The 14,118-nt window shown below is 43.4% G+C and overlaps 3 non-coding genes across 3 annotated transcripts; 1 reads left to right on the forward strand and 2 right to left on the reverse strand.

Moving 5' to 3' along the window:
• Positions 1–4,051: 4,051 nt before the first annotated feature.
• Positions 4,052–4,140, reverse strand: trnap-agg (transfer RNA proline (anticodon AGG)). Its single transcript is given in 2 exon segments — positions 4,052–4,087; positions 4,105–4,140. It is a non-coding gene; the product is annotated as a tRNA-Pro (tRNA).
• A 4,205-nt stretch (positions 4,141–8,345) lies between these two features.
• On the forward strand, positions 8,346–8,419 carry trnat-agu (transfer RNA threonine (anticodon AGU)). Its single transcript has one exon. It is a non-coding gene; the product is annotated as a tRNA-Thr (tRNA).
• Positions 8,420–12,674: 4,255 nt separating this feature from the next.
• Positions 12,675–12,756, reverse strand: trnas-uga (transfer RNA serine (anticodon UGA)). The gene has a single exon. It is a non-coding gene; the product is annotated as a tRNA-Ser (tRNA).
• Between the last annotated feature and the right edge of the window lie 1,362 nt (positions 12,757–14,118).

Below are 14,118 nucleotides of genomic sequence, written 5' to 3' on the forward strand. Positions count from 1 at the left end.
CTCTTTCAAAACCCCTCACTATTTTGAATACCTCTATTAGGTCTCCCGTTAACCATCTCTGCTGTAAGGAGAACAATCCCAGCTTCTCCAATCTCTCCACACAACTGAAGTCCCTCATCACTGGTGTCATCCAGGTCAACCTGCTCTGAATCCTCTTCACTGCCTTTTCATCCTAAAGTGTGGTGCCCAGATCTGTACAATATACTTCAGCTGAGGCCGAACCAATGATTTGTAAGGATTAGTATGATTTCCTTTTTAAATATTCAATGCCCCGATTCACAAAGCCAAGTATCCCATACGCTTTCTTAATCACCTTATTAACTTGCCCTGTTTTCTGAATATGAACCCCCAGGTCCCTCTGCTCTTGGAACCCCCCATAATTTGTTCCATTTAGATTATACTGCCTCTCCATGTTCTTCTTCCAAAAGTGCATCACTTCACACTGATCGGCGTTAAATCTGTCACGTGACTGCCCATTTCACCAGTCTGTCTTTGTCCTCCTGAAGTCTGCTATTATCTTGCTCACTATTTACCACGTTACCAAGTTTTGTATCATCCGCAAACTTCGAAATTGTACTCCCTATTGCCACATCCAAGTCATTTATATATAACAAGAAAAACAATAATCCTAATACCGACCCCTGGGGGATCCCACTGCATATTTCTCTCCAATCAGAAAAACATCCGTTCACCACGAATCTCTGCCTCCTATCATTTAGCCAATTACTTGCCCACGTTTCCACCGACCCTTTAATCCCACGTGCTTCTAGTTTTCGAATAAGTCTGCAATGTGTTCATTTCTAAAATGTGTCCTCAAAATAAATATATCCCTATAATTTTATTGTTAAACAATGAGAATACAGATATTAAATCGAGTGCTAGATCGGGTTCATTCCCATTACCCGGAGGTGACGGGGCCCGAGGACGGGGAATCCCATCTGGGTTTATTTTTTCCGAAAACGGAGACGGAAAATAGCAAATCTCATCCCGTTGAAATCCAACAATTGGACGAAGAACCGATAGCCTTTTCCCATCCCGGGTTTGCAGACCTGGCTGTTGAAGGAAGCCTGATAAGTCCATTAGGGATCAACAGCGAAAGTGAAGAAACGCAGACAGAGATAGATAGATACATGCAAAGAAAAATAGTATAAATCTCCAATTCTGTGATTGAGCAGAATTTAAGTGGCCGCTTAAAGGAAATTCGTCGCATGCCGTGAAATCTTAGACGTGTACATAGGGCTGGATTCTTACATTATTTCTGAAAAAAGTAAACACTGCCTGATAACTACAGCTCTTATTTATTTGACCATTTTACAGTGGCGGTTTGAAGTGATTTCGAATCTCAGTGAATTTCCAGACCATGCTTGACCCACTCGTTTGGTCACCCACAGGTAGCACGCGGTTGTAGACTGCGCAGGCTCATCACAGGAACTCTGCCAGACTGCATGTTCCAGACCTGTATCCAACGCTACACGTGCAGCCTGCAGCCGTGTGTGGATTGGTGGTTGAGTGCAGAACCCTCGCCTGCCGACGGGAAACCAGGGGTTTGGTTCCAGGCCAATGCAGCTTCCTTTACCTTTTGTATCTGTACCCATGAAATCGCCTGAATTGGGAAAAATTCATGTGCCGGCTTCAATCTGTACAACTTCTTGAAAGATTATCTTCATTTCGTCTACGTGTCTTTCGTGGACATACCATCTGCATTCTGTCCTCTGGTGTTCAAACATGCTCGGCTGGAGATAAGTCAAACCTGCCTTCTGCACTTGCTTCAAAGATGTGAGAAGCCAATTGGTGGTTTTTGACGAAAAATGGGGACGCAAGGGGGCTCATACCGGGATTTGAGCCAGTGAAACTCCCTGAGCGAGAATCAGATCCAAAGTCCAACTGGTAACAGAGCCGTGCAGCCACTGTAAAATTTCGCTGCCACGCAGCCGATCCGCCATCCTTTCAGAACACCATGGCCATCCAATCTCGCTTTCTTGTACGATATACGATATAGAGCAATATCAGGTTCTAAACTAATTATTTCAGATCAACAATATTAGTCTCTCTTTATCAAATTTGTTTTGAATGTACGACTTGTATTATCAAGTAACACTTTACAGAATGAATTACTCTGAAACGACATTGTCGTCTGTCTCGGCATCGTCATAGTTTACACTTCACCATAAGTATACTTTAGTCAAATTGCTGCTTTCATTCACCATGAGAACGAAGAGCCACGGATGTGGAAACATTAGCTACGAAATTATCAGCTGGGTTGCACCTTTCCTTTTCATACTTCCTCAGTCTTTTTTTCTTAACCCTTCTCTGCTATTTTTGCAGGTTAGATCTGCCATCGCCGTTCAAGGAAGCCTGAGAAGTCCATTGTGGACAATACAGAGAGACAAGAGACGGAGACATGGAGAGATGGAGAGATGCATGCAAAGAAAATAAAGAGTATAAGTGTCAGGTTTTGCAAACTAGCAGAATTTATGTTACAGATTGGGAGAGATTCCTTCTTGGGTCTTGAAATCTTGCAAGAGAAGATTGGACACAAGTTAAAATCATAGGCCTCGCTGGAGAATCTCTCATTCTGGGAGAGAGATAAATGCGGTCAATTAACTCCAATTAATCTATTTCAGCACTGAAGGGATCTTTAAACAGTAGCTCTGCGAGCAGAATTCAAACCTGGGCAGGAAAACCTCAATTGAATTTTGAGTCCAACGCTTTAAACACTCGGCCACCGCAGCTGTAAACGGCATGTTCATTCAGATCGGATTCCAAATGGACACATGCTGCTGTTACAAACGCGCGCATTGATGGTGCTTGGGGTCGAATTCTTACTTGTTACGCTGGAGACCTTGGTTCGATTCCCGATACAATGCAGGATCATTCTGTAACAATGAGGAGCTGAGGAGCAAAAGTATACCATTTCGCCCCTCGAGCCTGTTGCGCAATTCAATGAGATCCTGGTTGATATGTAACCTAACTGCATATTATCGCCTGAGCCACATATCCCTTAATGACTTTGGTCAACAAAAATCTATCAATTTCAGTCTTAAAATTGACAATTCAGTTCGCATCAACTGCCGTTGGTGGAAGAGAGTTCCAAACTTCTGCCTCCCTTTGCTTGTCGAGGTGTTTCCCAACTTCACGCCTGAAAGTCCTGACCCTAATGTTTAGGCTCTGTCCCCGAGTCCGAGACACGCTAACGGGCGAAAATATTTTTTTTCTGTTTACCCCACCAGTTCCCCTTAATATTTTGAAATGTTCGATCAAATCAGCACTTAATGTACTTATTTCGAGGCAAACCCAAGTTTATGTAATCTCTCCTCGTAATTTAAATTTTGGAGTCCAGGTAGCACTCTCGTAAATCGACGCTGCACTCCCTTCATAGCCAATATATCCTTCCTAAGGTGCGTTGCCCAGAACTGAAGACAATACTCCAGGTGTGGTCGAAACAGATCTTTGTACAGCTGTATCATAATGCCTATCTCCTTGTATTCTAGTCGTCTAGATATAAAGACCAACATTCCATTAACGTTTTTGATTATTTTTCTACCTGTCCATGACATTTTAATGATCTATGTACATGGGCCCCTAAGTCTTTTTGGACCTCCACTGTTTCGAGCTTTTCACCATTTCGAAAGTACTCTGATTTATCCTTTTAGGTCCAAAGTAGATGACCTCACACTTGACGAAATTCAGAACCATTTGCCACAATTTTGCCCATTCATTTATTATATTAATGCCTCTCTGTAATTTTATGCTTTCATCTGCACTGCTTACAATGCTGCCCATCTTGGTGTCATCGGCAAACTTGGATATGTGCCTTTCTATCCCGTCATCTAATATCCGCCTGAATTGGGAAAAATCCAAATTCAGTTTCAATCTCCTCATCATCTTGAGACATTTTATTTGCTTCATGTGTGTTGCGCCGACGAAACTTCGGCATTCAGTCCACTGGAGCTCAAACATCCTCTGGACATAATTCAGTTCTCCCAACAACAAAACGGAAAAGATGTGAGAAGCCAATTGGTAACTTTTCACTAAAAGAAGCAACACATGAGGGCTCGTCCGGGATTTGAACCCGGGACCTCTCGCATATTACTCAATGAAACGCCCTAAGCGAGAATCATACCCCTAAACCAACGAGCCGCTGTTAGTTTAGTTGTGAAGCCAGTGTAAATGTTCGTTGCGTCTCACAGCCGATCGACCATCCTTTCAGACCACTTCGATCCATTCAATCTCGTTTTCTATTCGGGAGGACAGCAATATCAAGTTGTGCACCAACTATTTCCATTCACCAATATTAGTCTCCTTTTACCAAATTGCTTTCGAGTGCACGACTTGAGTTATCAAGTAAGACGTTTCAGAATTAGCTGCTCTTAAACTACATTGCTTGGGAGGATACGGAGAGTCGTGTCGATTTGTGGCACGCTCTGTTCCCTTTGCATTACATCCCACACATAGAATTGAATCATAGAAATGTTACAGCACGGAAAGAGGCCATTCGCGCCATCGAGTCCGTGCTAGCTCTCTGCAAGAGCAATCCAGCTAGAACCGAGCCCCGAAGACCTGCATTATTTTTCCTTTCAAGTACTTATCCAGTTCCCCTTTGAAGGCCATGATTGAATCTGCCTCCATTGCACCCTCGGGCAGTCCAGATCCGAACCTCTCGCTGTGTAACAAAGTTTTTCCTCATGTCACCTTTGGTTATTTTGACAATCACCTTAAATCTATGTCCTCTGGTTCTTGATCCTTCCGCTAATAGGTACAGTTTCTCTCCATCTCCTCTGTCCAGACACTTCATGATTTTGAATACCTCTATCAAATCTCTACAAAACCGTCTCTGTTTCGAGGAGAACAACCCCAGATTCTCTTGCCTATCCACGTTACTAAAGTCCCTCGTCCATGGAATTATGCTAGTATTTTTTATCTGCACCCCTCTAAGGCCTTAACATCTTTCCTGAAGTGCCATGTCCAGAACCGGACACAATAATTCAGTTGTGTTCAAACCACTGTGTTATAAAATTTCATCATGACAGCTATACTTTTGTACTCTGTACATCTATTTATAAAGCCCAGGATCCCGTATGCTTTTTAACCGCTTTCTCAATCTGCCCTGCCACATTCAACGATTTGTGCACATAAACCCCTCTTTGTTCCTGTACCGCTTTTACATTTGTGCCCTGGAGTTTATATTGCCTCACCTCGTTCTTCCAACCGAAATGTATCACTTCTCATTTTTCTGCATTAAATTTCATCTGCCACGTCTCCGCCCATGCCACCAGCCAACCTATATCCTTTGAAGTCTATCACTATTCTTATCACTGTTTACGACCATTCCAAGGTTTGTTTCACCTGCAAATTTTAAATTGTGATCTGTGCACTCAAGTCCAAGTCATTAATATATATCAAGAAAAGCAGTGGTCCCAGCACTGATCCCTGGGGAACGCCACTGTACAACTCTCTCCAGTTCGAAAAACAACCGTTCACCAGTAATCTCTGTTTCCTGCTCTTAGTCAATTCTGCATTCATGTTGTTACTGCCCCCTTTATTCCATATGCCGCAATCTTGATGATAAGCCGACCATGCGGCACTTTATCAAACGCCTTTTGAAAGTCCACATACACCACATCAACTGAATTGCCCTCATCTCTCCTCTCTGTTACCTCATCAAAAAACTCTTACAGGTTAGTTAACCACGATTTGACTTTAACAAATCCGTGCTGGCTTTCCCTAATCATTCCACCCTCGTCCAGGTGACTGTTAATTCTATCCCGGGTTATCGTTTCTAAACGTTTCCCCACCACTGAGGTTAAACTGACTGGCCTATAGTTGCTGGGTTTAATCGTACACCCTTTTTTGGGCAAGGGTGTAACCTTTGCAATTCTCCAGTCCTCTGGCACCACCCACATATCTAAGGATGTTTGTTGATTATGGCCAGTACCTCCGCAATTTCCACATTTACTTCCCTCAGCAACCGAGCATGCATCCCATCCGGACCTGGTGGTTTATCCACTTTAAGTACAGCCAGCCGTTCAAGTGCCTCTTCTTTTTCAATTTTTAGACCATCCAGTACCTTAACTATACCTTCTTTTGCTGAGACTCTGGCAGCATCTTCTTGGTAAAGACAGATGCAAAGTACTCATTTGGTACCGAGGCCATCCCCTCTGTCTCCATCAGTAGATCTCCTTTATCGTGCCGAATCGGCCTCTCCCCTCCCCTTACAACCCGTTGAATGTTTACATGCCTGTCGAAAACTTTTGGATTCCCTTTTATGCTGGCCGTCAGTCTATAGTCATATTTCTCTGTGCCTCTCATTACCTTTTTCACTTCCCCTCTGAGCTCCCTAATTTCGGCCTGGTGAATGAGCGCATAAAAAAAGTTAGCATTTCTTTCAGCCGGAAACAGAAAGTTACTGGTTGATTAATGGCGATTTGAACAAATATTCGTCTTTTTTACAGTGTTTAATCAGTTTTGAGAAGTTAATACAGTGAACTAATATAGTAAAGTATTTTGTAAAAGTTGAATTCATGATCGGTAACCGCCTCAGACAGCGCATTACTGCCCATCCCTGGGATACAAGATAATACCGAAGCTTTGACAACACATCGCAGGTCCCGCTGCAAAGACACAGCTTGCCAGCTGTTCAGCAATTTGGAGCCTGGATAGGGAGTTAAACGCTGAACCATCATCTCACTACCCACTTTAGTCTGATACTCCACCGACTGAGCTACCCAGGCTCGATACTACATAAGCTCCCATCGTACATATTCATGGGAGGTCTCTGAATTATCCCTGCAGCCGTCGAGCAAGGGTGAGGTCCGTTTGATAAAATTCTCAGGAACGTGTTGAGGAGAATCCTTGTTCCTGTTGAACATGATGTAAGAAACAGGGGCAGTGAACTCGTGAGTTTATAATTCTTCTTGCTTGTGCCAAATGTCTTGTCATTCGTTAGCAGCAATTAAAATCACACTTTACCCAGCGGCTCAAAAGCTGAACTTGTCCCACATGGGAGCTGGAAAAGGCCTCTCGACCTTTCAGCGTATTAACATCTGTAAGCTGAATAATTTCTCCCGTTACACAGTGACACCAGGCAGAATATTTCCCTTCCAAATTTTCCCCACACGACACTTCCAACCGATGAATATCGGCTTAACGAAAAGAAGAATTGTTTGTTTGGTTCTTTAGATTTAAATATCTCGTAACGGCCCCTTTGCCATGTGAGATGCCGCTAAAAGCCCCCTCTCCCCCTATGAACAAGTAAACTGGCACCTCCTATTGCAAGACGGTAGACCAGAGGAACCCAAGAGCCCACATGGGAACACTAAGAAGTAGATGCGTTATGGAACATACCAGTTGTACCTTGAACTCCATTCAAAATGTTCGGAGTAAAAGGTTTGATTGTTTTAGAAGACGCTCGAACTCACAACCTGGTCATTTCTGGAGCCCATACTGCTATAAATAAGTAACGCACGCTTAACAATTGTGCAAAACGAGAGCAGCGCAAAACCGACAGCATCAGCGCTCCTGCCAAACAGCTTCATTTTCGGTCTCTCATTTATCACTTCGAGATCTTTCTCAAACAGAAGCCTCCAATCAAGATGCTCTTCGTTAAATAACAATTCCCGAATCAAGAGAGTTTTGATCAATCATGACGAAAGCATGCACAATTTCCTCACCTGTTCCTTTTAATCCCTGGGATGGTGAACATCAGGTCCTGGAGATTTGTCTATCTTTAGCCTAATTATTTTCTCCATTGCCGTTATTTTAATAATACGAATCCCCGTGATTTATTAAACAGTTTTCCTCGTGTCTCTGGGATGTTATCCTCATCCATTTCTGTGACAACTGATGCAAAGTAAAAATTGAGCAACTGCCATTTCCTGATTTTCAATTACAATATCACCTCCATCTGTTTTTAAGCGGCCCAAGTTACTCTGAGCCTCCTTTCTTTCTCTTAATATACTTGTAAAAACCTTGAGAGTTGTCCTCATTTTCCCACACAAGTTTTTCTCCTTTTCCTTTTTTGCTCCTCTTACGATTTTTTAGTTTCAGCACCACGATAAACAACACTTCGCTGGAAAGTTCGGCTCAATAGTTCTCCAATGTCAGAGCGAGAATTGTCTGAAGCCCTAATTTATGTAATGTAACAAATACAATCACACATAATCATCCGTGTATCAACGCACTGATGGATACACAAAGATAAACACAGCGAGAAATCCAGTCAGTGTCGGAATGCACAGGCAAACGGACAAGCGAAATGGACAGAGATGAAACGGCCTGAACCCCCAATAGTGAAGTGTCGCTGATAGATATTAGTGCGAGGAGGTGGGGCTACTGCATCATCACTTGGCGCTGTGGCTTAGCTGGTTAAAGCATCTGTCTAGTAAACAGGAGATCCTGGGTTCAACTCCCAGCAGTGCCTTGTACAGCTTATTATTTTACCTAATTTGTGGAATTAAGCGACAAAATAACACTGTGGTGTTTGTCTTTTTTCAGGTTTCAGGAGGAAACGGATTGCAAGATGACTGTTCAAAAACGCCCTTTCATTGTCCAGACAGACCTCTCATATAATGTGTCTGCCACACGTTAATTTAAGGACACGTTCTTGTTTCTGGGCTCGTTGTGGTGGGGGCATAATTCACGATTTGAGGTTCAAAGTCGGAACTCGTCCAAATTTGGACCTCGACTTGTGATCTTGACCTGCGGTACAAACGTTTGCAAATAGGAAAAATAAGTCCTCAAATCGCTCCACCTGAATCTCCAGGCCCAGATGAAATATACCCAGGATGTTAACAGAAGCAAGGAAGGAAAAAGCGGAGGCTCTGACCATCATTTTCCAATCCACCCTGGCAAAAGGTGTCGTGCTGAAGGATTTGAGGATTGCTAACGTTGTACCATTGTTTAAAAAGGTAAAAAGAGATAGATCGAGTAAATACAGGCCAGTCAGCCTAAACTCGATGGTGGGTAAATTATTGAGCACAATTTTGACGGAAAGTATGAATCGTCATTTAGAAAGGCACGGATTAATCAAGGACAGTCAGTGTGGATTTGTGAAGGGAAGGTCGTTTGAATTGAATTATTTGAGGAGGTATCAAGGAGGATCGATGAGGGTAGCGCGATTGATGGAGTCAACATGGATTTTAGCGAGGCTTTTGGCAAAGTCCTACATGGCAGATTGGTCAAAAATGTAAAAGCCCATTGGATCCAAGGGACATTGGCAAGTTGAATCCAAATTTGGCTGAGCAGCAGGAAGCAAGCGGTTGTGTTCGACGGGTGCTTTTGTGACTGGAAGGCTGTTTCGAGTGGGGTTCCATGCGGCTTCGTACTAGGTCCCTGCATTTCGTGGTACAGATCATTGATTTGGATTTAAATGTAGGGGGCATGATTAAGAAATTTGCAGATGATACAAAAATTGTTCCTGTGGTTGATAGTGAGGAGGAAAGCTGTCGACTGCAGGAAGATATCCATAGAGCGGACAGGTGGATAGAAAAGTGGCAAATGCAATTCAATCTGAAGAAGTGTGAGGTAATGCATTTAGTCGGGGGGGGGGGGCAAAAAGGCAAGGGAGTACACAACAAATATTGTCATTAATTTGCCATTTACACTCCCATTCTGTAATTTTACTAATGTCTTCCTTTATTTTTCGCATTTTTCCTTTGTATTAACTACAGCTCGCAATTAGGTGTCCTCCCTAAATTTTGAAATTGTACTTCCGATTCCCGTGTCCAAATCATGAATGTAAATTTTGAACAACAGTGGTCCTAGCACCGATAAATTGTGAAGAGCAGTGGTCCCAGCACCGATAAATTGTGCACAGTGGTCCCAGCACCGATAAATTGTGAACAGCAGTGGTCCCAGCACCGATAAATTGTGAACAGTGGTCCCAGCACCGATAAATTGTGAACAGTGGTCCCAGCACCGACAAATTGTGAACAGCAGTGGTCCCAGCACCGATAAATTGTGAACAACTGTGGTCCCAGGAATTGTGATCTTGAACTGCAGTTGAAACTTTTGCATAAAAGGAAATAACGTCCCCAAATCGTCCCACATGAATCTCAAACGCTTTGGGAAGAAGTTCAATGGAAACAATCAGGACTTTAAAGGCACCTCAAAGACCTGAACTTTCGTTGAATGAATTTTGTTAGCCATTACATTCGACCATGAAATCGCCCTTGACGTTCATCTCACTGAAGCAGAGTGTGGCCGCTTTGTATCTGTGAGCATGGCGGTCGCGTGTTTAGCTTTGATATTGATCGCTTCCAATTTGTAAAATTTCATCAATCGTCAGGGAAAAGAAACCGAGAATCGAATTGTCCCTGTAAGTGATGAAGTGAAGGGATTGGTGCTCCAAGCAGATCTGGAAAATGCGTGGTGCAATTGGTCAGGAGTTCAAAATCCACCCTCCAGCCACTCGGCAATCATATTAACTGAGCTTTACTCTGGCCCAGTGTCACCGCACTGAAATCGAGTATTGGTGCGGCGTGTTTTTCTTCATAGTTGCTGGTTTAAGATTGAAGACCGGCTTGTTGGATTTTTACTCCTGCAAGTTTCAACCATTCATTTTTCACTGACTGCAGACAGTTGTTCTCTTGGTCGCTACAAACTCAAAGTTTAGCCCAGTGAATTATTGGTTTAGCAGGTGACCTCTTCACCTGTTCTCGGTGGTGTTATCCGTTAGCGTGAAAGTTTGATGGTTCGAGCCCTTATTTTATTCTCAGGATTCATCGCCTCAAAGTTCCAGGGTTTCAACGCATGTTTTGGAATCAAGAATCATTGCCAGCTGAGCAGGGCTGATATTCTACCATTTACCCTGCGGTCGGAAATCAGGCACATGAATCATATAAAGGAATGGAACATTGGCTTCACGGAAATTACAATTCTCCTTGACAGACAAGCCCCCGAAAGGCCCGAAGGGAGGCCGCATTTGCAGCAGGAGAGCTGGTTCGCTGTGACATGGAGATTTCTGTAGTGAGTGAGACCAGACTGTTCCTATGTTCAGAGAATAAATTTCACACCCTTTATTTTGGAAAAGCAAAACGGTGGGGATTTTTGTCATAGCCCGATGCCTTTCGTGTTGTATCAGATGTTCCTCGTTGCGTTACTTTCATCTTGATCGGAGAACCAGTTCGGGCGCTCCTGTGATAAAGAGCGACAATTGCCAGTTAATGTTAAATTTAACAACGACTCCACTGCGTTTTTAATCCCACTCTTAAGATGCAGTCTATAAAATGAAAAAAATTCATCACATTCAAAGCATAAAAATCTTATTAAGTTTTGACTGTCTCTCGGTAACCACGTCAACATCGCCATCAGTCTGAAATAGAAAGTTATCGATTGATTCATGGTGATTAAAACAGGGATTCAACTCCGAACAGGATTCAATTCGCTTCATGTAATTAATTTAATAAGTTCATCACTCTTTTTAAAGTTAATTCCCTGACTGGGAATCGAACCTCGCGGCGGTGAGAGGACCGAATTCTCACCACCAGGCCATTGGGGAGCTCCCAAGATTGCGCACGAGACAAAGTGGAACTGATGACATTCGTTTTTCTTTCGCTCTTTCATGATTCATTCAGCTCTGTGTTTATTCTCAGGCCGCTTATCTCTCCTTCTTTTCAGCTTCTGACTGCGGATATTCCTGTGGCTAAATATGAATAATATAGAACATCTCACAGCCCCGGTATATTTGCTGTTTCTCTGTGCAGTTCTGTGCAAAATCAAACTGCACGCAAATACCGACAGTGCCTCTCTCTCACTCCCCACAGAAGCAGCAGGAGATGCCACTTTAAACTGTCAGTTGCTTCAAACGAATCATGATGGACCTGCGTGGCTTTGCAGTTTTCCAAGGAGCTGCATTCAGTGCGTGAATTTTGGAAATGGAAACATGTCCATCAGCAGCTTGTGGTCGTATTTTACCTCACTTTCCATTTCATGTACATGCCTACTTGCACTTGGTGATGTCATTGCCTGAACATCACCTCTGTCGCGATATTATTTCGAACAGAAAATGCCATTTTGTGCGAGCAGTTTGTCTGGCAGGAAAATGACCTGAATTGCAAAGGGCCAAGTAGGAAAGGCCGCGTTGCTCTGCTTGTTCGCAGCAAAGAATTTTGGCGTTTCCTTGGGGTTTAGTGTTTAGGATTCGGCGCTTTCATCACCACGGCAAAGGTTCGATTGTCGGTCTCAACATCCGCATATTATACACTCTACCATAAGTGTACTGTACTCAAATTGCTGATTTTTTCATTGTGAGGGGAAGAAACATAAATGTGTGGACATTAACTACGAATTCATCAACTGGGTTGCACCATTTCTTTTCCTACCGTCTCAGTCTTTCCATCTTTCCCCTTCTCTGCTGGTGTTGCAGGTTCCATCATTCTTCGCTGTTCACGATGCCTGAGAAGTCCATCAGGAGAAAACAGGCAAAGTCAAGAGACAGAGACAGGGAGAGATTAAAACATAGAAATAAATTGTATAAATGTCAAGTTCTGCGAACGAGCAGAATTTAGAATGGAGCTTGGGAGAGATTCCTTCACGTGTCTTGCAATTTTGCAAGAGATCATTGGGCTCCGAGTTAAAAGCGTCGTTGGCGATGGAGCACCTCTCTGAGGGAGCGAACAAGGTCCGTTCGTTCAAGTTCATATTAATTTGAACACTGAACAAACTTTAAAAAGTAGCGCTGCGAACAGGATTCGAACCTGTGCAGGGAAACCCCATTGGATTTCAAGTCCAACGCCTTAACCACTCGGCCATCGCAGCTGCAAACATCGATGATGCACAGCTATAAATCAGAATGCGTAGGGTTATCACACGAGATCTGTGACACTTTGTTCTCTCAGACAGGTTTCCAACTGGAAACTTGCAGCTTGTTCATGTGCTGACTTTGCTGTCTCGGTGATAGAATTCTCATTTATCACGTGAGAAACCGGGGTTCGATTTCCGGTTCGTTTCGGATTATTTTCATTCTCCATTCATACGATCGCGTGAATTGTGCGACATTCGCCCTCAGCTTCAATCTGCGCACCATTTCGAGACATTTTCCATTCTCCACGTGTGTTGCATCGAAGCGGGGTTGGAAAATCACATTGCAAGTCCGACTTCTTAATCATTGGGTCATCGCTGCTGCAAGCGACAAATCCGAAACGGCTGCAGAAGAGAATGAAGAAGGTTATGACAGGAGAACTCTGAGACTGTATGTTCTTTTAGACAGGTTTCGAACTGAGCGCATGCCGCCGGCTGCTGTGCGGACTTTGTTATTTCGGTAATAAAATTATTGCTTTCTGCGCGGGAGGCCCGGGTTCGATCACTGCCCAAGAGGGGAGCATTTTTCATTTTCCATTCATGAGGTCACGTGAATTGGGATACGTTTACATTCAGCTTCAATCTGAACAACATCTTGGGAAATTTCCCTTTCTCCATGTGTGTTGTCGTCGACAGAACCTCTGCATTCTGTCCTCCATGCACTGGAATTAAGACAATCCTGCCGACAACACCGCTGACAAGACGTGAGAAGCCAATTCGTGATTTTGAACTAAAAATGGTAACACCGCAGGGCTCGTCCGGGATCTCTCACATAACAATCATCAAATCCCCAAAGCGAGAATCATACCCCAAGGCCAACGAGCCACTGATAACAGAGGGGTGCAACCAATGCAGAATTCTGTGCCACCCACAGCCGATCGGCCACCATTCTCTACATCCTATCACTTTTTCTATTCCGATGTACGGCAATGTGAAGACGTACATTAACTATTTCATATCAACAATATTAGCATCTTTTTACCACATTCGTTTCGAATGTGCGAGTTGTAATATCAAGTGAGACTTTGCAGAATTAATTGCTCTAAAGCTACATTGTTGTCTGTCTTGGCATCCGCAGATTATCCACTCTCCCACAAGTATAACAGTGACTACACTTCAAAAATACTTCATTGTCTGTAAAGCGCTTTGGGACGTCCTGAGGTCGTGAAAAGCGCTTTATAAATACAAGACTTTGTTTTTATACTGGGCTAAAAGTACTGATGATTTCACTATGAGGACGAAGCGACATCAATATGTGGACATTGGCTAAGAATTCATCATCTGGGTTGGTCCTTTACTTTTCCTCCCGTCTCAGTCTTT

This window comes from Heptranchias perlo, chromosome 20 (assembly GCF_035084215.1).
Source record: "Heptranchias perlo isolate sHepPer1 chromosome 20, sHepPer1.hap1, whole genome shotgun sequence".
Classification (NCBI taxonomy): domain Eukaryota; kingdom Metazoa; phylum Chordata; class Chondrichthyes; order Hexanchiformes; family Hexanchidae; genus Heptranchias; species Heptranchias perlo.